General features: G+C 53.9%; 1 long non-coding RNA gene across 1 annotated transcript; it reads left to right on the top strand.

The window, feature by feature from the left end:
• The first annotated feature begins 10,286 nt into the window (after positions 1–10,286).
• LOC141578789 (uncharacterized) lies at positions 10,287–22,237 on the top strand. Its single transcript, XR_012509432.1, has 3 exons — positions 10,287–10,658; positions 14,091–14,212; positions 16,584–22,237. It is a non-coding gene; the product is annotated as an uncharacterized LOC141578789 (long non-coding RNA).
• Positions 22,238–23,797: the final 1,560 nt, after the last annotated feature.

The following is a 23,797-nucleotide window of genomic DNA, read 5'->3' as shown; positions in this document are numbered from 1 at the left end:
AATCAAAAACAAAAAAGAAATTTTACAGTTACTGGAGGCAGTATGGGATCCAAAGGAAGTGGCCGTTATTCACTGTAAGGGACACCAAAGAGGAAATGACCCTGTGAGCCAGGGGAACAGGCTAGCTGATCAAAAGGCAAGAGAAGCAGCCGCCTGGGAACACTCAGTAATTAAAGTTATGGCAGCGCCAGAGCTACCCACTGCCCCAGAATGTAGCCACGACGAAAACAAGTGGGCACAGGCTGAACGAGGAAAAAAGGAAAGGACGGATGGTGGATCATGACGGGTGGAAGGGTTTTCATCCCAAAATGACTAGCTTATCGTCTAGTCCAACAAAAACGCGAAGCCACACATATGGGAAAAACGGCTTTGGAGGCCCTCTTAAAGCGATATTTCCTAATTTCTCGTCTCCCTACTCTGTGTGCATCAGTTTCCCAACGCTGCTTGCTCTGTGCACAAAACAATCCAAAACAAGGGCTCACTGGGCCAACGGGAGGACAGCGATGCGGACTGGCTCCCTTTGAAGATTTAGAAGTGGACTTTACTGAACTTGGGCCCAGTAAGGGATATAAGGACATGCTGGTTTTCATCTGCACCTTCACAGGGTGGGTAGAGGCCTACCCCACCAGGACAGAGAAAGCAAGGAAAATGACAAAGGCTCTCCTCAGGGATGTTATCCCTCGATTTGGAATGCCTACCTCCATCGGGTCTGACAATGGACCCGCCTTTGTGGCAGAAATTGTACAGCAAGTGGCAAAGGCACTGAGCATCCGCTGGAACCTGCACACAGCATACCGGCCTCAAAGCTCAGGGAAGGTAGAACAAATGAACAGAACTCTAAAACAAATGATAGCTAAAATCAGCCAAGAAACCCAGCTCCCCTGGGTGGACATTACACCCCTGGCTCTGTTGCAAATTAGATACACCCCAAGATTTAATATTGGGTACTCTCCCTTTGAAATCCTCTATGGGCGACCACCACCTTTAGTCAGGATGAGAAATCCCACCCCAAAAATAGAAAATTTAGGGCTCCACCAACAACTGTTGGGACTAGGAAAAGTACTACGAGAAGTTTGGGGTTGGGTGATAGAAAAAACCCCCATTTCATTAGGGGTCCAAGTGTATCCCCATAAACCAGGTGACCAGGTATGGGTGAAAGATTGGGAAAAAAAAACTCTCAAACCAACATAGAAGGGACCATATTTAGTGGTGTTAACTACCCCTACAGCTGTTAAAGTTGCAAAAATCATCCCTTGGATCCACCACTCCAGGGTCAAGAGAGCGACTGCACCTCAGACGGAGGGTCCCTGGAAAATTGAGAGTGTCCCGGGAGACCCGCTCAAGATCAAGATCAAGAGGGACCAGAAAAGGATCGACGAGCCCTGCTCTAGCCACACCCGGAAGCTGGCTAGTCAACGCACGGCCAAAGCTTGAGGAAAGCTCAACGCAGCTGTTAAATTATTTCTTTTGTGCTCCCTTGCCTCTTTCCTTGTTTGCTATACTAGTCTGCGTATTAGCAGTGGGGCTAACTAGCGCTGCCCCACCTGACTGGAACATAGGCTATAGAATCTTGATAGCTATTTTATACCTTGTTATAATTAGTGCCATCGCCACAGCATCATGTCTAAGATAATCATAAGGCTGATGTTACTGACGCTAATGCCCTCACTCCCCTTGGCTGCATGATGCACCTGCATGGAACCGGGTGACAAGTGGTCCATGTACCAACCTGTATTTTCAGCTTACAGGTGAATTCAGCCACGATCTCCAACAAATAGCAGAAACCCTGGGAACTCTGCAAAATCAGATTGACTCTCTGGCCGAGGTGATCTTACAAAACAGGAGGGGTCTAGACCTACTCATGGCCAAAGAGGGGGGACTATGCCTCTTCCTAAACGAAGAGTGTTGTTTTTATGCCAATCAATCAGAAATTGTCAGAGAAATGGTTCAAGAGTTACAAGACCGAGTGGAAAAAAAAAACATATTTTATATAAGAGCCCATGGACAGGCCCCTGGGGCTGGACCTCCTGGCTGGCACCGTTCATAGGTCCCTTAACCCTGATTTTTGCAGTTCTGCTAATTGGGCCCTGTGTCCTAAACTTCCTGACCCTCTTTGTCAGTGAGCAAATAGAGGCTATAAAACTCCAGATGTTAGCCTCCAATTATGAGCCCCTGCAACAGGTAAGTGATGGTGCTTACTCCAACAAGGGCTGTGAAAGCATCAAGAGGGGGGAATGTGAAGGCAAAGCCCAGCTGGGCTAACGAGCTAAGTCACAAATCTAAGTGCGGTAAGTGTCGGTTTACTGATCTAAGTTCTGCTGGGCTAACTCATAAATCTTAAGTTTAGGGTCAGTTTACTGGGCTAACAAGCTAACTCGTAAACCAAGCTCAGCAAGTGTCAGTAACGTGATCTGTTCCAAATTGATAAGCTCCAGTGTACTGATTCCTTGCTTTTTGTTGTTTGAACCTTATTGGCTAATAGCCCCATACTTGTAATTAACTCTATGAAACCTCATGTGCACGTCTTGGAGGTGCTCAGAGCTTCGGAGCAGAAGCCCCTCTGAGCCCGCCGGCGTAATACATCTGAGTGCTCCAACCCTCCGAGTGGTGCTTGTTTCTTGGCTGGCCTGTCATTTCCGTAACACTCTCAGAACTTATTTTTTGATTCATGCTCAAGTGGTCTTCGGTTAGGCTGCGTGCAGCAACTGAGGCTGCAAGCGCTTGGTGACATTGCTCCAGTGTCTCAAGCAAACCCATGTACTGGTGACCCAAACCAAATCCGACCTGGATTACCTGTTCAGGTGTGCAGAGGGTGGGCCTCAGGCGCCTCTCCACAAGGGGCGGGGCAGCCTTCTGGTCATTGTCACCTCTGATTATCGCCACTTAACTCCCATCCCTGACCACATCCTCTCTTTGGACCCCAGGCTGTCCTGGGTGGGGGACAGATGCCTGTCTCCATGCCCAGGAGCAACGGTCAGAACCCCATCTACCAGGCTAGTGAGACAGCACAGCCCAAGGGCAGCACCTGTGCAAGTCATGACGGACAGCAGACGCCCTGAGCTCACCTTGCCTAGTGCGGAGGACCACCTCCTGCAGTGTGTGGGTTGATGCCACTGTGAAGCCCTCAGAGGGGAAGCTAAGGGTCATCTGAGATGCAAACTGCACCCCGTCTGGGACTCACGAGGATCTGAGCCAGCATCCTGGGAGCATGGCAGGGGTCAGTTCTGTGGGTCACCTCACTCTGCAGGTGGACTGAGCACATGTGGGGCACAGTGAGCAGGCGTGGCCCAGGGCCTGTCAGCATATCCGACCTGTGACAACTTGAGTTTGGCCGAGAGTAGAATTATTGAGGGAGGCTATTGGCTGTGGCCCCATCTGTCCCATGTGTCTGTGCTGAACGACCAGATTGCAGGGCCAGCTGTCAGAGGCTGAGTGGCTTCTGAAGCCATCACAGGCACCACTGGGCAAGTCAAGGGGACCCCAGAGGACCACTATCAACTGCCTACTCCTGGGGGAGGGACAAGTGGGTTTGCTGCTTGCCCCATGGCCCCAGGTCCGTCAGCTGTGATATGGCCCACTGTGCAATGCTACACATGACATCGCCCTGGGACAGGGACAGAGATCTGGGGCCCCGTGTGAGGCCCCATGTGCTGTGACCCTGAGTCTTGCTGGCATCTGTCAGCACCTGTGGAGTGATGAGAGGTTTATTCATGGCATCCTCTGTGAGGCTGTAGTTTTACCTGGGCCGCTGCATGGGAGGTCAGACCACTGACCCAGTACCAGACCAGAACGATGAGGCCTTGCCGCTGCCCTGTGGCTGTCCTCCTGAGTCACTCTGCCATTCTCATCTGGCCTCTGACTACTTTCCCTCTGAATTCCCTCCACTGGAGGAACACACCACCCATCTGTGCCCCAGGGCCTTTGCCCGGCAGTCTCCTCCAGCAGGATGCTCTCCTAGGCCTGTCCTTAGGAACTTTCCTGAGAGAGTCCTCGCCCCCTCCCGCCTCTATCACCCTTCATACCTCATACTGCTTCGTGTGCTTCCTAGCTGTTTCCAAACTCTGAAATTACCCTGCTTACTATTTTGTTTTAATTTAAAAAATTGAGGAATAGTTGATGTGTATCCCGGCTGCTTCTTTGTCTGTATGTTCTCATTTCCATGCTGTACTTTACGCTCCAGGAGGGCAGGGCCTGGCCTTCCTCTCAGAGTGTCCCCAGCTCACTGAGGGGGAGGGTGTCCAGCAGCGCCAGGCAGATGCTGGCCCTGGACCTGTAGTCTCCGTTCCCCGTGCCATCTCTGCGGGTCCGTCTCCATCTGTGCTGGGACAACAGCTGCAGTTTAAAACCAGAAGACCCGCGTGGGCCCAGCGGCTCCTGCCCCCTCGCTACCTCCGGCACCTTTCACGCCCCTGTTGCTGCGTTCTGTCCCGGCAGCCACCAGGTGGCGACGCAGGCCCACGCGTGGCCGAAGGGGCTCCAGAAGCGGGCGCGGCCGGGGTAGGTGCCTTGCGGGTGGTAAGGGTCTGAATCCCGTGGGCGGCCGAGGGCGCCGAGTCATCTGGACGGCTCAGGGGATGTCCTGGGAGGGGGCAACACGTTTCCTCGAGCTCCCCAGGACGGCTGGCCAGGGTGTGGTGGTCGAGAGGGTCCCCAGGGAGGGAGGCGCGTGCCGGTGACCCCAGACGGCTCCAGGCTGCAGGAAGGGGCGGAGAATCCCGGGAGAGGGGCGCGGGGTGCGGGGGCTTGGCGCGGGGGACCCAGCGCGGGGCCGCTGTTGCAGCATCCGAGCCTCCCAGTTTCCCCGAAGTGACATGGCGCGCAGGGGCGGGGACCGCAGGAGGCTGGTGGAGGGAGGGACCCTGCCGTCAGCACAGCGTCATGTCTGAGAATCCGTGAAAGTAGAGACACAACGTGGGTGGGTGTGTGGGTGCGGAGGCTGGGTTTGGGGGCGAGCTCCCCTCTGCGCTGAGACCCTGCTGAGGAAGCAGGGGCGGCGAGCTGGGGACATGGCCTCTGTTGAAGCCTGAGGTGCTGCGGGGACAGGGCTCCTCTCAGAAAAGCAGCCTGTAAGTGGAGCCCCGACATTTCCCCCTGAGGTCGAGCCTTGAAGAGACCGCCCCCAACCCCCCCGGGGGAAGGCAGCCCCCTGGAACGTGCCCTGAACCCCAGAGCTGGTGAGCCGGCCGGCTGGCGGGCAGGGGTGGCCTACACATCTCCCTGTGGAGTGGGACCCGGGACCCTGACCCCCTAGACCCGGGGCCAGCTGTGAGGGGAGCTCTAGGCTGTCCTTCTCAGCACGTTCTCCTGGTGAGCAGCTGTGGGAGACGGCGCAGGGGCAGACTTGTCTCCTGTCCTGTCATTAGTGGGATGTCATCCTTGGGGCAAAGACTGTGCTGGTTAGAAGCATCAGGTACCCACTGCCCAGGCCTCCCGGGCCAGAACCTGGGCCTCCAGACCCCTGGGGCGACGCCTGGGAGTTTGTTGTGAGACGTGGGTGTCCTTTCTCTCTGACCCAGAGGTCTGTATCTTCTGAACCTGTGCTGGGTGACGTCTCAGACCCTTCAGTTCTCCACGGAACCCTCCAAATCTTCGGCAGAGATGATCGTGGGGCCCTTCCTCCCAGGGTTTTGCTGCAATTCCCCCCAAAGCCACTTCCCCCAGGCCCTGGCCTTTCTTCTCTTAACCAATTAGACCTGATACCAAGCACCCCAGCAGGCTGGCCCTGCTCTGAAGCCTCGCCCATGGTGGGGGGGTGGGCAGGCCTCCCAGGAAACAGCAGCCCTGTGTGGGGTCCCCCTGGGGCTGCTGGTGATTGGGAGATTTTGCCTCCTTTGTGGGGCCAACTGACAACCTTCAAAGTCCAACGACCCCCCATTCACGGGCTCTCAGATGTCTGCCTGCAATCCCTCAACAGATAAAGTACGTTCTTTCCTGGGCGTGTTTCCCCAACAAACTGACAGCCTCAGGTCATGCCTAACCTCACAACAGCTCCGGCTGGCTTGTTTCAGCCCACACCTCCACCTTATCAGAGCCATAGACCCTAAACTTCTTACCTCACCTGCAGCCAATCAGAGACGTGTGCACTAGCCGATCAGGCTACCTTGTGATCCGACCTGATAAAAGACCCCAACACCCGGCCCTCGGGGCTCACATGAGCCCCTCTCGCCTGTGGCAGCGTGACCTAACGCACTCCTTTCTGTTCTCACCCTTTGCCTTTTGTACCTGCTTTTACTGCCCGTGACACCCGCCCCCGCTGTGTCCCTCAACATTCTTCACACCCTGACGTGGTCAGGAGCAGTCTGTTCATTAGATTAATTCCACATTGTATTCTGGGCCCTATTTCCCATCCCACCCTGCTCTCCACCCCAAATTATCCTTAACCACTGAAATAAATGCACAGCTTAAAAGTTGAGAGTTGTGTTTTATTTGGTGGGAGGACTCCAGCCGGGATGGCAGCCCCTCAGGTGCTCTGAGGGACTGCTCTGAAGAGGTAGGGGAGGAGCCAGGATATATAGGAGCTTTACAGCAAAGACCAGGTAGTTGGAACAGTAAACGATTACTTGTTATCTAAAGAAAACCAGGCCTCTCAAGTTAAAGAATTTAGTGCTTTTCTATGTATGGGAGGAAGCAAACATTTGGGCTCACTGAATTCATTCCTTTGACAAACACCTAGCTGTCTAGGGCCATTATCCTGCCCTTTCTTATTCTGAGTCCCCTCAGGGGGCACCATGGTGAGTGGCTGCAGAGGCCGGGCTGCAGGCTTGTCTTCACTGGGGGGTGGTGGCAGCGGTTGATGACTTGATGGCTTCTGCATTCTTTGTTTACTGATGTGGTTTGCAGTATTTTTTGTTCACGCCACAGATCCAGTATGTAACAGAAGTTGCGCTTTTCGGTCAGCGGCAGCATGTAGAGGCTCTGGTGCCGTGATAGCCCTGATTTGAATATAAACCTTTTCCCAATATCCAGGGTCACAGGAGAAATTAGGTACAAGAATGAATCCTTTCCCACAGTATCCTAGGCCTCAGAGAAATTGAACTGGATCTTACGTTCAAGTCCAAAAAAGTTCAAGTTCCAGGAAGGAAAGCAATCCGACACGTTGTCAGGTTCTCTGCTGCAGTCTCTGAGGAACAGCCCCGTAACTTCCCGGCTCCTGTTCCCGGCAGCAGGAGCTCACAGCTAGGCTTTGCTTTCACAATCGAGGGAAGTTCTGCTGCGTCGGGGCAGGTAACTTTCCCCTTCTTCCCTCCGAGGTTCTGCGGCGTGTGTAATCTTGTGCATACAGGGGCCCCGTAAAAGTGTGAGCCCCAGAGGGCAGCCAGGTAACTTTGGCTTCTGTAACTTCCTGAGCCAGGGTGGGGTGGGGGCCGGGGTGCAAGGAAGGCAGGCAGCGGGGTGCTGTGTGAAGAGGCTGCCCTGTTTGCAGTAAGTCTGTTAGCTCTCTTCCTGGGCCAGCCCCTCTCCAGGGTAAATTAGGTGGTTTAGGGGAAGGCAAGGCACCTTTCCCGAATCTGCTGGACTTTGCTTTTCACTCAAAATAACCCTTCTGCCAAAGAGACATATTTTGGGGTGAAAGGCCTGCTCCCCTTCAGTTTGAAAAAGAAACCCTCCCAGGAGCCCTCTCTGGCTCCACCTGTCGGAGGCCTGGAGTTGGCAAGGTGAGGCAGCGGGGGGGGCCAGAGGTGGGGGTGTCTGCCCAGCACTTTGTGTCCTGGCCTTCCTCTCCCTGTGTGAAATAAAATTCAGATTTTTATGGCAAGACAAGAAAAATTTAAACATGAAAAATTCTTCTCTGCCCTCTTGGCTCCTCTCTCCCACCACGTGCACTGTGTGTCGGCATTTATGCATCAACGAGACCTCCCCCATCAGTAGGGACACCTGCTCAACCATAAGGAGCAGCAGTCTCCCAGCACCAACAAGACAGCTCACTGGAAGCAACCTAGGTGCCCATCGATGAGGACTGGATAAGGGAGCTGTGGTGTATGTATACAGTGGAATACTACTCAGCCATAAAAAAGAATGACATAATGCCATCTGCAGCCACATGGTTGGACCTAGAGATGATCATACTAAGTGAAGTAAGTCAGACAGAGAATGACAAATATCACATGTCACTTATATGTGGAATATAAGAAAATGACACAAAGGAAATTTTTCACAATACAGAAATGGGGAGAGAGTACAGCTTAGTGGTAGAGCTTGTGCTTAGCACGCACAAGGTCCTGGGTTCAATCCCCAGGACTGCCATAAAAATAAATAAACCTAATCACCACCCCAAACAAAGAAAAATGGGAATCAGGGTAGCGGGGCGATAAAGGACATGGTTCTGGAGCACACTGGCCTGGGTTCAGATCCTGACTTCCCCTGTGCTAGAAAGTAGTGGAAACCCTGTGCCTATTTTGTAAAACACGAACAAACCAACCAACCAACCAACCAGAAACAGACTCATAGACATAGAAAACAAACTTATGGTTACCAAAGGGGATGGGGAAGGCAGGGATAAATTAGGAGTTTGGGATTAATGGATACACACTACTATATATAAAATTAACAACAAGATCCTGCTGTAGAGCACAGGGAACTGTATTCAATTCCTTGTAATGACCCACAATGGAAACGAATCTGAAAAGGAATATACAGATTATAACTGAATCACTATGCTGTACACAAGAAACTAACACAATGTCGTAAATCAACTACTTCAATAAAAACAAACAACCAAGACAACTTCTCAGGAGGGACCACCCCGTCTCCACCTCGCCCGGGGCACGTGGCTACCACGAGGGCGCTTAGATTGTGCCGGCTGTGAATGGCGCATCGTTTGACGTGCAGCCCTTTGTCTGGAAAGGCGTGGATAACTGAGGGCTGCTCTCTAGCCAGCGGAGCAGTTCTCAGAGCTTTCTGAGATGCTCTTCCCAGGCTGCAATCCTCAAATTGGGCTCGAGCAAAATTCTCCATTTCTGTCTTAGACTGACTGATTAATATTTTGTCGACACCTGCCTGGGGTTTTTTCAGCCCTCTGGGGTTAAATCAACACACTCAGAGTCTCTCTTCTTTAAAAAGGTCTAAGAGTTACTAGTGCTAGTGGCTAGTGAGACCCCTAAGTTAGAAGGCCCACAAAAGTGTGGGTCCCTGTTGCCAGCTGGAAAGAATTCACAGCTGAGGCCGAGGGACAGAGCAAAAGCTGCTTTTATTTCTCAGAAGGGAAAATGGAAGGAAAGTGCTCCAGCAGGGAGTCATCAGCCAAGACGGGCGGTCAAGAGGGCTCCAGCTCCAGGTCGGGCCACGGGGGCTTTTATGGGAAGCTTCTGCCATCATGTCCTCCTTCCAGGTGTGATGGAGTCAATCAGTCCTTGTTCGGGCTTTTCTGGTGGTTGCCATGGCAATTGTCAGCTGTCATGGCGCTGAGGGGAGTGTGTCACTTAGCAGCTAACACATCACAATGAGCGTATATGAGGCTTAAGGTCCACTGGAAGTCAGTTCCTCCACCGTCTGGGACTCCATAGGTTGTGTCCTGTCTGCAGCTGCCTCCGGAGACAGATAAGAGTAACTGGTTTCTAATCGAGGGAGGGGCAGGGTTACGACCCTGGGGGCAACAGCTTTGGTAACAAAAGGGAAAGTTGCTTTTAACCAGAGTGCCAGCAATCTGGTGGACCTAGCGTCCCCTCAAGAAAAAAGTCTCCAGAGATTCTGCTCAGCCATGAAAGTTGCAAAGGGAGATGAAGGGACAGGCCCAGGTAGTGGTCGCGAGAGGTGGCCAGCGTGGTCGCCGCCCCCGGCGCCTGCAGCCTGTCCTCACTCACTGCTGGATCCGCTCTTCTGTGGCGCAGGGGGGCCTGGGGGACATCAGCAATTCTGTCAACCAGAGGTGGGGTGCAGTGGGGTGCAGGGTCCCTCTTGGGATCGCGAGGACTGGTACAAGTCTCACGTCGCCTGATACACGTGGACGAGCACACGTTTTAGAAAATAGTTCTCTCCACTTCCCAGAGGTTTTCTAGGCAAAAACCCAGGGCTCTCCGGGGGCAGAGGCTGGGGCTGACTGAGGGGCAGTGGAGGAGGCCCCTGGTCAGTGGGCAGTTCAGATACACCAGCACGGGCTTCCCGCCCCAGCTCTGCCAGGGGGAGGCCGGAGCCCAGGCTCTGAGAGGAGGAGGCCAGTCCCTCACGTCCCCAGGGCCCCCAGGAAGCAGGGGCAGCTCCCCCCACACCAGGAAGTGGATACTTTAAAGAAAAGCCACCAGTTGATCGACATAGCATCTGACTGAGTCATCACACCAGATGGACCTGGACTCTTGCAAAGCCTGGTGAGCACAATTCCCCGTGACCTCCCCGACCTCTGGGCGGAGTCGGAGGCTCAGGACTGAGCCCAGCACAGAGGGCGCCCAGTGCCTGGGGCACGGATGGGCTGGGCTCTGAAGTGGAATCTGAAGCCACACAATCGCCAGAAGAAAACGGGTGCCTCCCTCCCTGACCTCAGGGCAGAGAAGAGCTTCCTGACCTGTAGAGAGAAAAGCACAGGCCCCAGATGGCGCCACCTGCGCTAAAGCCGTGACCCACACCCAGCCCCTCCCCCCTGCCCTGACTTAACTGCACCTAAGCCTCCTGGAAATGCGATATGTGATCTGGTCAACCGGCAGGAGTTCCCGGTCAGCTCTGAGGAGGTGAGTGGCCCGTGGGCGCACTCCTTCCCCAGGGCAGAGGCTTCTGCCTGATAAAACCCCCTGCTCTTCCCTCCCCCGCCAAGAAGATGTCCTGACCCTGAGTGACCCTTCTTTTCTTTGGCTAATGACCTCTCTGCCCTACCTCCTGTCTGTAGAACCTTCCTTTGTTCTTGTGCTTTACAGAAGTGGAAGTATAACTGAGGTGCAATATTGTATCTGTTGTAAGTGGGAAACAAAGCGACTCCCAGGTTTTAAAGGCACGCTCTTCACGGTTATACAATGTTGGCTGTGTTCCCCGTGTGCACAGGCGCCCTCCTAGGCTGCTTCACACATGACAGTTTGTGCCTTTCACTCCCCTGCCCCTGCACTTCCTCTCCCTGCCCCTTCTCCCGCTGGTAAGCACTGGTTTGCTCTCTCTGTGGATCTGCTTCTTTTTTGTTATATTTGCTAGTTTGTTGTATTTTTTAGATTCCACTTATAAGTGATGTCATACGGTATTTGTTTATCTCTGTCTGACATTTTACTAAGCATAATGCCCTCCTAGTCCATCCATGTTGCTGCAAATGGCAATACTTCATTCTTCTTCATGGCTGAGTAGTATTCCAGTGTGTAATACAAATATATATGTATATAGCACATCTTTTTATCCAGTCATCTGTTGATGGACATTTAGGTTGCTTTCATATGTTGGCAACTGTAAATAATGCTGCTGTGAACACTGGGGTGTGTGCATCTTCTCAAGTTAGTGTCTGTGGTTTTTTGGGGATATGTACCCAGGAGTGGGACTGCTGGGTGACACGGCAGTCCGATTTTCAGTGTTTTGAGAACCCTCCACCCTACAGAGCCTCCTGTCCTGGCCGACACAATGCCCTGCTCCTTGCTGGGTGGTGTGCTGCCAATTCACACGTCACTGAACAGCTCCAGCTAGATCTTCAAATTTGCTCAGCTGAATTTTGTTCTTTAACATAACTAAGATGTAGAATCCAGACAAAACAAAAGGTGAAAAAAATTGACTACATAAAGGTTTAAGATTTGTGTGACGAAGTACAAACAGCAGACAAGTTGGGAGAAGATATTGGGAACACACAGGACAGACAAGGGACTGGCGTCCCCAGGACGTCAAGAAGCCTCATAAAGCTGAGCAGGAAAATGGAGAAAAGATATGAGCAGACAATTCACATTAAAAAAAAGTGACCCTAAACATACGAAGAAGTTTTAAATTCACTCATCATTAGAGAAATGCAAATTAACATAAGATGAGAGTCCACTTCTCACCTATCAAAGTGGCAGGAAATTACAACTCCGACACACTGTGTTCTGAAGCTTTGGGGAAACCAGCACGTGCCCTTCGCTGGAGGGAGGCAAGTGGTACTGTTCTGAAGGGAAACTTGCGCACACCCAACAAAAACCTATACGCATTTACTTTGACCAAGCAATCCTACTTTTAGGCATCTGCTCTGAAGGTGCACTTCAAACAGTGTGAAACACATATTCACAAGGGGATTCGCTGCAACACGGTTTGCAATGGCAGACCAGTTGGATCAACCTAAATGTCCAAGCTTAAGAAAGAGGTGGAATAAACGGTGGTGCAGCCGCACAGTGGCGTTCCGGGCGCTGGGAAAAGCAGGAGGAGGGCTGCTCCACACAGAGGGTGAGAGAAAAGCACGCTCAGCGCTTCCGCTCCTTTAAGAAGGACGGCGACGCGAGAGAATGCACGTGTGTCTGCTCGTTTGTGGGAAAGACACTCAGGGAGGGTAAACCAGAAACTGAAGAGGCTGGTTACCTCCGGGGGTGGGTGCACCTCACAGAGTACATCCTTCTGTGGAAATTCAGCTGCTGGAACCAAAGTAGTGCTTCGCATAGCCGAAAAGCAAACAAGCAGTCTAACTGCTCAGGACTGGGGGAGCGTCCAACGCGCACGCCAGGCTCCACAGACGGGTCCGTCACAGACGAGGGAGCCCCGCCGAGGAGGGCGGGGAGGACAGAACCCATCCAAGTTGCCCAGGAAACAGCTACCAAGCTGGACGCCGCAGGCTGACACCCCAGCAAAACGGGCCACGTGTGAATGTTGGGGTGAGTGGAGCGCCCTCGGGTTGTGGTCTGGGAGTCCTGAAACAGCTTTATCCGGATATGGCAACTAGGCAAGTGCCTGAGTCTCTGTAGGTAAGAACTGGTAAGCACCCTCACTGTCGGGGAAAGAAGTTAGGAGAGGGAAGAGGAAGGCTGGCCACGAGCCCTGCATTGTTGACTGGGAATCCCACCAGAAGCGCGTGGATTTTAAATACATTAAGAAAGATACAGATAAATGGAGGTGCATGTGTGTGCACAGTTACAATGCGTGCATGTATTTCCCATCTCCACTGAGAGGGCCCGGAAGCCAGGAGCACAGAGCGCCCAGGAAAGGAGCCAGGCTCCTTGGAGAAACAGCTGACGCCAGGGCAGGGCAGGGACTCCCCAGGGTGGGCCTGGAGCGCCCTGAGGTGCCAGAACCCGAGGAAGCACTCAAGCCGTAAACAGAACCAGATGTGGCTGTGGACAGGATGTAGGTGCCAACCCCAGGAGCCCGCAGCGGCACGAGCCAGGACACCGTCAGCAGCAACACAGTGAGAGTCACTGGGCTGTAGGCCAAAGAGGCAGGTAGGTGTCCCTCCGTCCTTACTGACCTAAAGAAGCAGCTGATTTAATACATAAACGGAAGATAAGGGAAGCTCTTCTTTACAACAGAGTTCCAGTTAACTGGAACTGAAGGAGAGGTGAACAGAAAGCCACCACTGGGCAGCAACTGACGGGGACCAAAATCGCGGGAGAAAGTTGGAGGAGAAACGAGATTTGCATATTCTCAAAGTGGATTAATTATCCGTGATGAAAACACAGCGGTTTTGCAGGGAGACCCTAGTAGGCGCCGCCTGCACCAGTGGCCAAGGGCAACACCACTGCTAGTAGACATGATGTGATGTTTCGCGTCCATGCCATGAGCTCCATGTTATGGCACACTGGGAAGGTCCCAACATCATGTCTATAGTACTGTTGTCAAAAACTCATGACCTCTGTTAAAAAGGAGGTGACAAACCCAAAATGGAGTCACTGGTGTCAGGCCACACGGCAATGAACCAAAGCTTAACACCTAACCTAACTGCAGTTTAAACCCTACCCAGGAATGTGACCTTTAACCTGCCAACCTGGAATTTCGGAGTCAGCACTAGGAGGAAGCAGCTTCCATTCCCCTTCAGAGGGCAGCCTTGCCTAAAGCAATGTATTCCTTGCTAATAATTTCCTTTTCTCACTCCTTCCTGCCTTTAAAAACTTGGATTTTCTGCAGCTATCATGGAACTCCTTTCTGTTGCTGGATGAGAGACTGCCTGATTCGTGAATGGCTCAATAAAGCCAATTAGATCTTCAGATTTACTCAGCTGAATTTTTGTTATTTAACAGATTTGGTGGCAGCAGTGGGATCAAAAGAAACTTCCAGCAGCTTGGGGACAGGGAGACACGCAATCGTGGTACCATCAGCCTCTTTTCGAGTTCACTGCCTCTCACTGTCTCCAGGGGCCATGGTAAGTCTGCTCTTGGTTCTGAGATCTGTGTCCACTCCTGACCTAATTGGCTTTCAGGGCAGGACCACTCGTGCTGGCAGCCAGCTCTGCCAGGAGCTAAGCCCCTAGACTTTCAGACTGCAGTTCCCAGATTTCTGTGTGGATTTCCCCCCATGGATTCTGTCCAGAGAGAGCCCCTCACCTGCAGCCTCCTTGTTGAGGTCTGCCAACCCAACCCTCTCCCCAGGCCGAGGTTCCATGGGCGCTGGTGGTGCACACAGGGGCTTCTCTTGGCCAGGGTGCGGTAACATCTCTTGGCTGCTGCTGGTGTGTTAAGGTACATGTTTTTTTGTCTCATTTTGTGTAGATAAAGGTGATTGCTAATGGGGATCCCAGAGGCCAATACCTGCAAAAATTGTGGAGCAGGGTTGAGCACTTAACAGCTGTCAGAGCACAAGGTGTTGCACCCAAGGGCCCATGTGTTAGGGTAAGACGGTCATAGGAGGGGTTCAGTTGACTCTGGGGCACCTGCCAACCTGAAGGGCACTTCGGAGCAGTGAGTGCACCGTGATGCATGCACCGGCCCCGACCCAGCTGCGCACCCCGCCAAGTATTAGCTAGGCTCCAAGAGACCCGAAGCCTTAGCTCACGGGATCTGTGAGCTCCAAACAGTCAGGTGCTCCACCTCCCAGTCACCTGTTAACTTTAGGTCTGATCACTATGGGCCCGGAAGCTTTATATTGCTTCCAAGTCGGCAAAATAGCACTAAAAACGACCTGGAATTACAGCGGCCATCACAGGGAACGTTCCACTTAAACAAGATTGTTCATTTCAGAGGTGCACCTGAGAGCGAAGGCTCCCAAACCGAGCAGACAGGTGACACCTGTCTTGACTGGTGTGCAGGAGCCTCCACAAGGCCCCAAGGCTGGAAAGCAGCCAGAAGACTGGTGGAAACAGGCAGGAGGAGGCCTGAGGCAGCAGAGGACGGGCCGCAGGGCCTCCCCTGCAGCCTTCTCTCCCCGAGCCTCTCATTTTACTGCCTGGACGGCTTTTTCGCTCTGGAGAAGTGACCACATGGGTGCCTTTTAGAAGAAAGCCGCCCGAGGCTGCAGGCCTTCCTCCTCTGTACCCTTCACTCCTCGGTCAAAGAGCAAAGCAAGGGCCAGAGTTCAAACATTCCCTAAACCCAGGAAGGAGCCCAAGATGGTTTTTGAAGGGTTTAGAGTCATTCCTGGGGCCTCTGACCCGGGCTGTCAGATCTTTATCAGCCTGTGCACATGCAGGGAGGGCCCAGGGGCGCCCCAAAGTGGAGGCGGAAGCAGAGTGTCGTCCTTCCGAGGGTGGTATTTGAGGTCCGCCATGTCCAACGTGGTCCTGTAATGGGCGGGAAGGAGCTCGGACAGTGGCACCTGGTAGCTCCTCCGTGGTGTCCCGAGTCTGCACAGTGAACGAGGGCACCCAGCCTGCCCTGGCTGCCCTGCTGGTAAGTGCCTTATCCCCTGAGATTAGAGGGTTAATCAAAAGGCAGAAAATAGGGCGGGAGGCCACCCAGCTGATGGAACGCGCTTTGAAAGGACTTTGGACCAAGGCTGCAAACAAAGGTCCTTCAAACTAATGACCTTACAGCTACAACGCTCCAAGGCCAGAAACCTGCCCTCCACAGGGCCCACCATCAGAATGATGGCCCAAGAATGGGACTTCATTCGAGATCAACTGGGGCACCAAAAAAGGTTGTCCTCAAAGGTCCCGTGCAAATTCCTCAACATCCACTCAGCTGACCCAAGGGAGGCCCCCCACGTGGGCCCCGCCCAGGACTGACAGGACCCCAAGGGACCCTCCGTAAACTGCTGCCAGGGAGAAACTACAGCTAAAATTAATGGAAAACTTTGCCAAACTCTAGTAGCTGCTAGGGCTGCCGTCCCTACCTAAACCCTGCCCTCCCAGGACAGTGAATCCCTCAGAGCGAAACAAAGCTTCCAGGGCGAGGCACCCGGTTAGAGAGAATGTCTGTCTCAACCAGTGCAAGTGGCTCCGGGGCCTTTTACTGGAGACGGGGCGTGGGCCCGCGGAGAGGAGGCCCAGGCGGAGCTCTCCTTCCCGAGTTAAGGAGCTGACAGCTCTGCCTCCAGTGGAGATGCTGCCTTGTTGTTTCCTGGCCGACCTGCACCTGGCCTTTAATGCTCCCCACCATCTGTCCTTGTCGCAGAAGAGGTAGAAGTCCAGCAAAAGTCCCCTCAACTAGCTGAGGTGCCTGAGAACCTGCGGGCTCCCTCTGATACTGACACTGGCAGGACCTGTAAAACCCAGAGACACAGCTAAACCACCATAGCCATCAAAGCCTCCGGCCATACGAGGCCTCCCACCCTCCAGACCTAATCTCTCTCTGTTCCAGCCCCTGCAGCGCAGGTCCTGCCTGTCCGAAAGCCTCGGGCTCTGAGAGCTGTTGACAAGTCAGTGACTCCATGCTTCCTGGCTGTTCGAAGCCTGAACACCGTCCGTAGCATGTTCAGATGGACTCCAAGTGGTTCAGGGCCACGGGCCTTTGTCAGCCTTCTTCAGCATCTCCCAAGTGCTGCACTGAGAAGGGAGCAGCGTCCCACCCCTGTTACAAGATGCAGGTGCTGGCTGTGCTCAGTCACCAAAGAGGTGACCAAAAGGGCCCGTCTGTTTGCTGACTGTTAACTGAAAAAGGACAGAGTCTCCAAGGAAAAACTACGATTGTCTCCCGACACTAGTTTGTTACCTGAGTCCTAATTTAAGCCCTGAAAGAATTCAGCTGTCTCCAGGAAGAGTTAAACTAATCCAGGAGTTTCCTGGACCCACAGCTGAGCGGCAGCCTCGGCAGGCCTGCTGGGATGTTGTAGACTGCGGGTTCCTAACTTCCCTGTTTGCTTCCCCGCTTTGTGAAGTTGCGACATTTCAGGCCCCAAGCCCTGTCCCTGGGAAGATAAGCCTAAGAGGGGGTCCAGGACTAGGACAAGCCCCTCTCCCTCGGGCCACCCCGCTCTCGCAGACCTTTCACTTTATTTGTCATGAGAGAGCGAGCCAGGCCCTGGGAGGCTCCCGCAGATCCGGTAGTTCACACGACCTGCTTCCCGGAGAGGCACACACGGGACCTGCGACTGGCGTTGGCCCAGCCGCCCTGAGGCCTCGCACACTTAGTAGAGACGGATTTGGCCCCAGGAAGTGGCGGGTATTTACAGGCCTCTCACACCGTCCAAAGCCTTCCTGACCGCGCTGACTCGGTGTTTCCCAGCAGGGAGACCAGCCCACAGCCCAGTCTCTTGCTCTGCCTCACAGCCTGCGCCTGAAGCGCTGCCACATCCTTAATCCTGACTCCCTCCGGCCTCCGCCGGCCAGCGGGGATGGGAATACGTCCCGCTTCTCACCCCACACCCTGGTTCACACCCCTCGCCTGGTCTACTTCTGTTTGTTGATGGGTCATACTGCGCAGACAAGAAAAGGGATTTTCTAGCTGGTTGTGCTATTACTGCCCCGTAGGACCTGCTGGAAGGGGCACCTCCCACCAGCCACATCAGCCAGATGAGGGCGAGCTTCCCGCCCCCGCCTGAGCACGCCAGTTGTCAGAAGGACGCACTGCAAATGTTCATACTGGCAGCCAGGATGCCTTTGGGGTGGCCCATGATTTGGGGATGTTACGGAAACAAAGGCGGTTTCTTCATCCTCTGGGACCACCGTGAAAAGTGGGCCGCACGTATACGAGCTCTGTCTGCTATCCTCTTCTCTTCTGAGGTTGCTGTCATCAAAGTCGGGGTCCCACGAAGAGGCGTGACCCTGGGTGTCAGGGAAGCGCCCGGTGGCCTTCATGCAAAGGCAGCGGCAGTAGAACCTGTGAGATTGTGGCCTAGCAGAGGAAGTCCTTGCTGTTTTTGTGAAAAATGGCCCCTCTTTGCCAGACTTTGCCACCCTGGTGTCCTTGTAACACGGCAACCGCCTGCTCCAGCATCATAAAAATTCAGATGGGTAAACAATGGCTGTAAACTAAACAAACAGTCAGGGCTGTGGGAAGCCTGCGATGGCTTCTTGGTCCTTCGTGGCTCCCTGGCAAACTCCATTTTCAGCTTCTGCTTCCTTCGCCCCCACAATGCATTTAATATGGTTCAAATTATAAATAAACACTGGTGGGGAGACCTCTACAAAACTGTGAAAACAGTTTACCATCAGTGTCTGACCTGCCAGGTCCACAACCCTAGAAAAAGTCTTTGTCCCCAGAAGCCTCAAACCCCTTCCCCTCAAGCCCTGCGAACACCGGTGGCTGGATTCATTCCACTGCCTCTCAGTGCCAGCTGCCAGTTTGTGCTTGTACAGGCGTATACCTTCCTGGTGGGTCAATGCCTTCCCTCACTGCAGGGGTGATGCCCTCCTGGTGGCAAAGAAGCTGTCAGAGAATGCGTTTCTCTACCACTCGGGGTGAACCTTCCACAATCTCCAGTGACTGAGGCACCCACTTCACTGGGCAGATCACACAGGTCTCAATGAAGTCCTTGCAAACTCCTTGGGACCTCACTGTCCTTCTCACCCTCCATCACCAGGTAGTCCTCAGACTTTGAATGTCTAAACTGCAGAAACTATTGGACTCCCCTGGCCTGAGGTCTTGCTGACTATTCACAGGACCCACTTTGGGAGATGTAGATTCACTGCCCAGGAGATGCCACCCACAGACTGATGTCCACTGGTGTGCGACCTTCTGCTGGTCCCTTGCTGCCTCTCGCTCGGGTTACCGAGCTCAGGTTCAGCTGCTGGCTGCTCGAAAACCAATACTGGGGAGACAAGTGTTGGTTGGAAGGGAAAGGTTGCCTTATTCAGGAGACCCACAACCCAGGGAGAGGGTGGACTCGTGCCCAAAAGCCAATTCCAAAGAGTCTGCTTGACCACGAAAGGGTCTAAAGGGAGAGTCATGTGGGGAGAGGGATCAGAGTCTCCATTATCGCTCATTACGTGCAGACTTCCTTCTGGTTGGCTGAGGGGAGGGAGCAGGGCGGGGCTCCAAGTATCTCGAGCTCAGCCTGAAGTTACTGTCCTCCACCTGCGTTAAGCCTAACCCTAACCTTTGGTTCCTGCAGAAGAACTCAAAGGTGTTGCTCTGCATGTTCCTTGTGGAGGAAGCAGGGCTCTGCCCAGGGCTGCACTGTTGTGTCTTGACGCTTCCTGCCTTGTCTCTGCACTCCCTCCCTCCTCTGATTAACAACTGACTGAATCTGCCCTTTGGAACTCAGGGGAGGTCATAGAGGCTGAATGAAGCCAACTTCCAGTAAACACAAAACAGGGAATTGGAAAGGATTTCCAGGACCGCCCCACTGGGTCCTGCTCTGTTCCCTAGTCTGACAGCTGCTGGCAGTCTCTGGTGGCTGACAGTCAAGTTTACCGCCAACAGGTCAAGGGAGCGCTCCCAGCCCCAGTTCAAAGGATCCGATGCTCAGTCTGGAGCCTGGTGGCTGGGCCTTCTAGAAGCTTCACCAGAGGAAGACAGCCCTTGATGTCATTGGAAGGGGACTGCGGCAGAGCCCAAGGCTTGAGCCTGGCACGCACATCTCACCTCCAAAGAAGGCCCCACCTGACAGCTGGTCCTGTGCAGACGCGGGGCCTCGGAGCAAACTGGCAAGGAGGAGCTTCCAGCCAAGACTGTGTCAGGACTTCACACTGTACCTGAAACGTGAAACTCTTTCTTCTCATTCTCTCCCTCACCCTGGCATTGAATCTGAGACCCCCTGAAGCTGATTCCCCTGCCGACGAATGGCTGCCCTCTCCACCGAAGCTTCGTCCCCTTCCTGCTCCTCCCGGTTCCCTCGGGACCGAGGGGAAGCCAGGGCACGGGGCTGAAGCCAGGCAGGGCCGTGCAGACCCCCCCGTACAAAGCCCCTCCGTGTCCCCTGCTGCTTATTGTAGAGAAAGGCTTCAGTCTCCCAGAACTCCCTGAGCTCCAGGGAGCGGACCACGGGGACACTGATTAGGGAGATGCGGGAAGGCAGAAACAAGGAACAGCAGTCAGACAAGAAAAGGAATGACAGGAGTTCAGCAACAACACAGCCCTAGTCCCTCCTCCAGGGGTGCCCGTGACAGCCAGGAGGGTGTGGCTGAGTCGTGGTTCAGGAGGTGAGCCTCCCCCCGCCCCGTGTGTCCCCCAATGCCGGTAGTCTCGGCATCTCTGACTCCGTCTTGTATCCATCTCTGCCCTGCATGCACACAAGTTAGTCACCAAGGAGCTTTGCCTGCAGTGTATGTGAGAGCCCCTTTCCTGGATACTCCCCCACAGTGACAAGAAAATATGAACAAGAAACATTAACATTTGTCTTATGAAGCAGAGCAGGGACGTCCCCGCCAGGTGAACATCAACCAGAGTCCACTGGCCAAGGACAAAGCTCCCGTGACCTCCCGCAGCCCACGGCCCTTCCATCTCCCGACCTCACCCCTGCCCACTTCCCCTTCCCTCACCATCGAAGAAGCCTGACGTCCACCCCAAGTTAAGGTGGTTCTTTGGGACACTAGTCCACCATCTTCTCGGTTTGCTGGCTTTCTGAATAGTTGCTATTCCTTCCCCAATACCTTGTCTCTCATTGGTGACTCACTGGCCGGTCATGGTGGGTAACAGGTGTCACCCTCATCTGTATCTTCAGGCTTGTTATGAGGGTAAACTTTCAGACTGCCGGATCTGTCATCAAAGATTCTGACCCGTCCCTGGGCCTCCCCAAGGCCAATGTCTCTTCTATTCGAAATGTCACCACAAAGTACAACCGACCCCCCTAGAAATCTCTTGCTGAGTTCAACTCTATTACCAAGTCCAAGCTCGTTCTGCTCGCCCCACGGCAGACCAGTGAGTCAAGAGACAAGGCGTTGGGACAAGCAACAGCGACTTTATTCGAAAAGCCAGCAGCCAGAGAAGATGGTGGACCAGTGCCCAGAGAGCCGTCTCACCTGAGCTTGGATTCAGGCTGCTTTTGCCCTAAAAGGGGAGGGGTGTGGCTGGTTGCTGCCGACCTCTTGGTGTCGCCCTGAATGTGTGGGTCTGGTCACGATGTTCCTGCAAACCTCTAGCAAGGCCAGTGTCACTCTCTGCTCTGCAACTTTTTCTGTCTATATGAATGAAAAATTGGTATGCCTTTTACTTATTTATTATTTTTAATTAATTAATTGATTTTTAAAAAAGTGCTATTCCGTTAAAGGGCAAGCCTGGGAGGCAGAGCCTCTAGAAAGGGCGCCGTGTGCCCTCCAGGCTCTGGGAGCGCTCCTCCAGACGCTGCGGAGCCAGCATGACTGCGCGGGGGTAACGGGGGAGCCGCAGGGACAGACCCACTCGGGGGCGGGCTTGCTCTCCTCTGTCACACTTTGGCCAGACAGCCTGTGCCTTGTTTTTGACCTTTCTCAAGTGATAGCACAAACACCTAAATGAACGTCAGTACGTCCGCACCCCACGTTCTCAAGATTGTGTAGATCAGAGCTGCACGCACCAACCGAGAGAGCTCACAACAGCCGCACCTCGCAGGGTATTTCGAGCAACTCTGTGTTTCAGGCGAGGAGATTTCTTGCCAAATGCGCTAAACATCTGGCTGAGCCCTGGCTTAAACTGTAAACGCAGCCGGCACCCTCTGTGAACAAATCCATGAGCCGCGCTGTGGGAGAGGGAATGGCCGGGCTTCTCTCTGACTATGCAGCTCTCGGCCGTCTTGGGCGGATACAGATCTAGATGGCTGGCACAGTGCCTCTGAGCTCATCTAACTTAACTTTCCACAGATAAAGACCCCTCGTTGGTCGACCCCCAGATTTAGCTCAGAGCTAGGGAGGCCCACCCGGAGGCCACTGTGGCTCAGGACCCTTTCCTCCGGCAGGACCAGGCCTGCTAAGACGACAGCTGCCCGACCATCACCCTGGACTCCTGGCAGCGCTGCTCCTGAAGGCGGACAGCCTCAATCATCTTCTGGCTGAGCCGGGAGCGCGGCGCTTGGCCCTCACCTCCTGCCGCTCAGAGTCACTCTGGGGATTGACACTCAGCTACATAGGATCCCGGGCAAGCCGCGTGGCTCGAAGAGGTGGCTCCTTCCATGAGACTTTGATTCCCGTGATTTTGATCGGTTTGTGTCTCGGGGACCATGGCTCCAAAGTGCCCTCCAGACACTGGAAGCAATCCTGCTTCTAATGATCATGGTGATGTCCCTGACCCGCTGTGTCCTCTCAAAGGCTGTGAATATGCACTCGCAGCAGCTAACCACCAAACAAGTGACCGTCCTAAGACTGGGACGTCAGAAGAGGGACAGAGAGGACCATCGACTTAAACATTGTGCCTCTGCGGGCGTGACCTGTGAATCCCACACGCAGGAGCCACAAAAACACACAAATTTCAGAGCGGTAGCCGGGACCAGTGCTGATGCCCTAACTTTGGTCACGTCTCCCAGGCAAGCTGAGCCATCAGAAGGGAGCTTGCTGAGGGGAGACAGCCGGCCCCAAATGGAGTCCTGGGTGCTCAGCTCCCACAGGCAAACCAAGACTCAATGCCTAACCTGACTGCGGTCCCAGCCTTCCCAGGAGAGCAGCGGTAACCAGTCAGCCTGGAGTCCCCGGCAGCGCTAGGAGGAAGCCTGCTGACGACCCCTTCTGCCCCCTCAGGAGGGGGCCTTGCCTGAAACAACGCATCCTTTGCTGATAATTTCCTTTCTCTGCGCCCTGCCTGCCTTTGAACACCTCTCTCTCATGCAGATACGAGGAGGAGCCTCCTCTGTCCTGGATGGGAGCTGCCTGATTCGTGGATCGCTCAATGAAGCCGGTTAGATCTTCAGGTTGACTCAGTCGAATTTTTGCTCTCAGCACCTCCTTCCAAGCACAAGAAGCCCCACACAAACACAAGAAGCCCCACACAAACACAAACTGAAGAATATTCTACAGAACAACTGGCGGATGGTGCTCTTCAGAGGCATTACACTCGTGGATGTCTTGGAGAGACCGAGGACCCGCAGGCCGGAGGGGGCTGGCGCAGATGCCTGGGCGCAGTGCGGGGCCTGGGACAGAAGGACACTCGTGACAAGGCTAGTGGGATCTGACGGGCCTTCAGTCTAGCTGATGGCCTCGTGCCAGTGCTGGTTCCCTGGTTTTGATCATGGCCCTGCGGGTAAGACGCTGTGGGTGGCGGAGACAGGTGAGGAAGCACAGAGGGCGTTATACTCCCGTGAGTTCTCCACGTGTCTTAAATTGCTTCAAAGTACAAAGCTAGAAAAAGAAGCCAGCGTTAGGCTTGTTGAAATGAGTAATGCAAGAGGTGGGAGAAGCAAGGCGGCATCACGGCTGAAGCCGGGAGCCAGTCTGCCTTGGTGCCAAAGTCCCGCTGCTGTCCAGCTGGGCGACGTCGGGCGGGTTACCCGCCGTCTCTGGGCCTCCGTTTCTCCTCTTCTGAAGTGGGGACAATAAGAGCGCTTACCGATCAGGTTAGAGGCTTAAGTCTGTTAACACAAGTGAAGCGCTGAGAACAGTGCCCGGAGGCCTGGCTTTTACCATCCCTCCTGTGACCAGAATTGCAAATGGGCGGGACCCCCCAAGGGCAGGTGAGTGTGTGGAGGGTCAGTCACTGTCCTGGGAGGTAAGTGGGAGACGCAAGAGTGG

Source organism: Camelus bactrianus, chromosome 10 (genome assembly GCF_048773025.1).
Source record: "Camelus bactrianus isolate YW-2024 breed Bactrian camel chromosome 10, ASM4877302v1, whole genome shotgun sequence".
Lineage (NCBI taxonomy): Eukaryota > Metazoa > Chordata > Mammalia > Artiodactyla > Camelidae > Camelus > Camelus bactrianus.
This window is presented reverse-complemented; position numbering and strand designations above follow the sequence as displayed.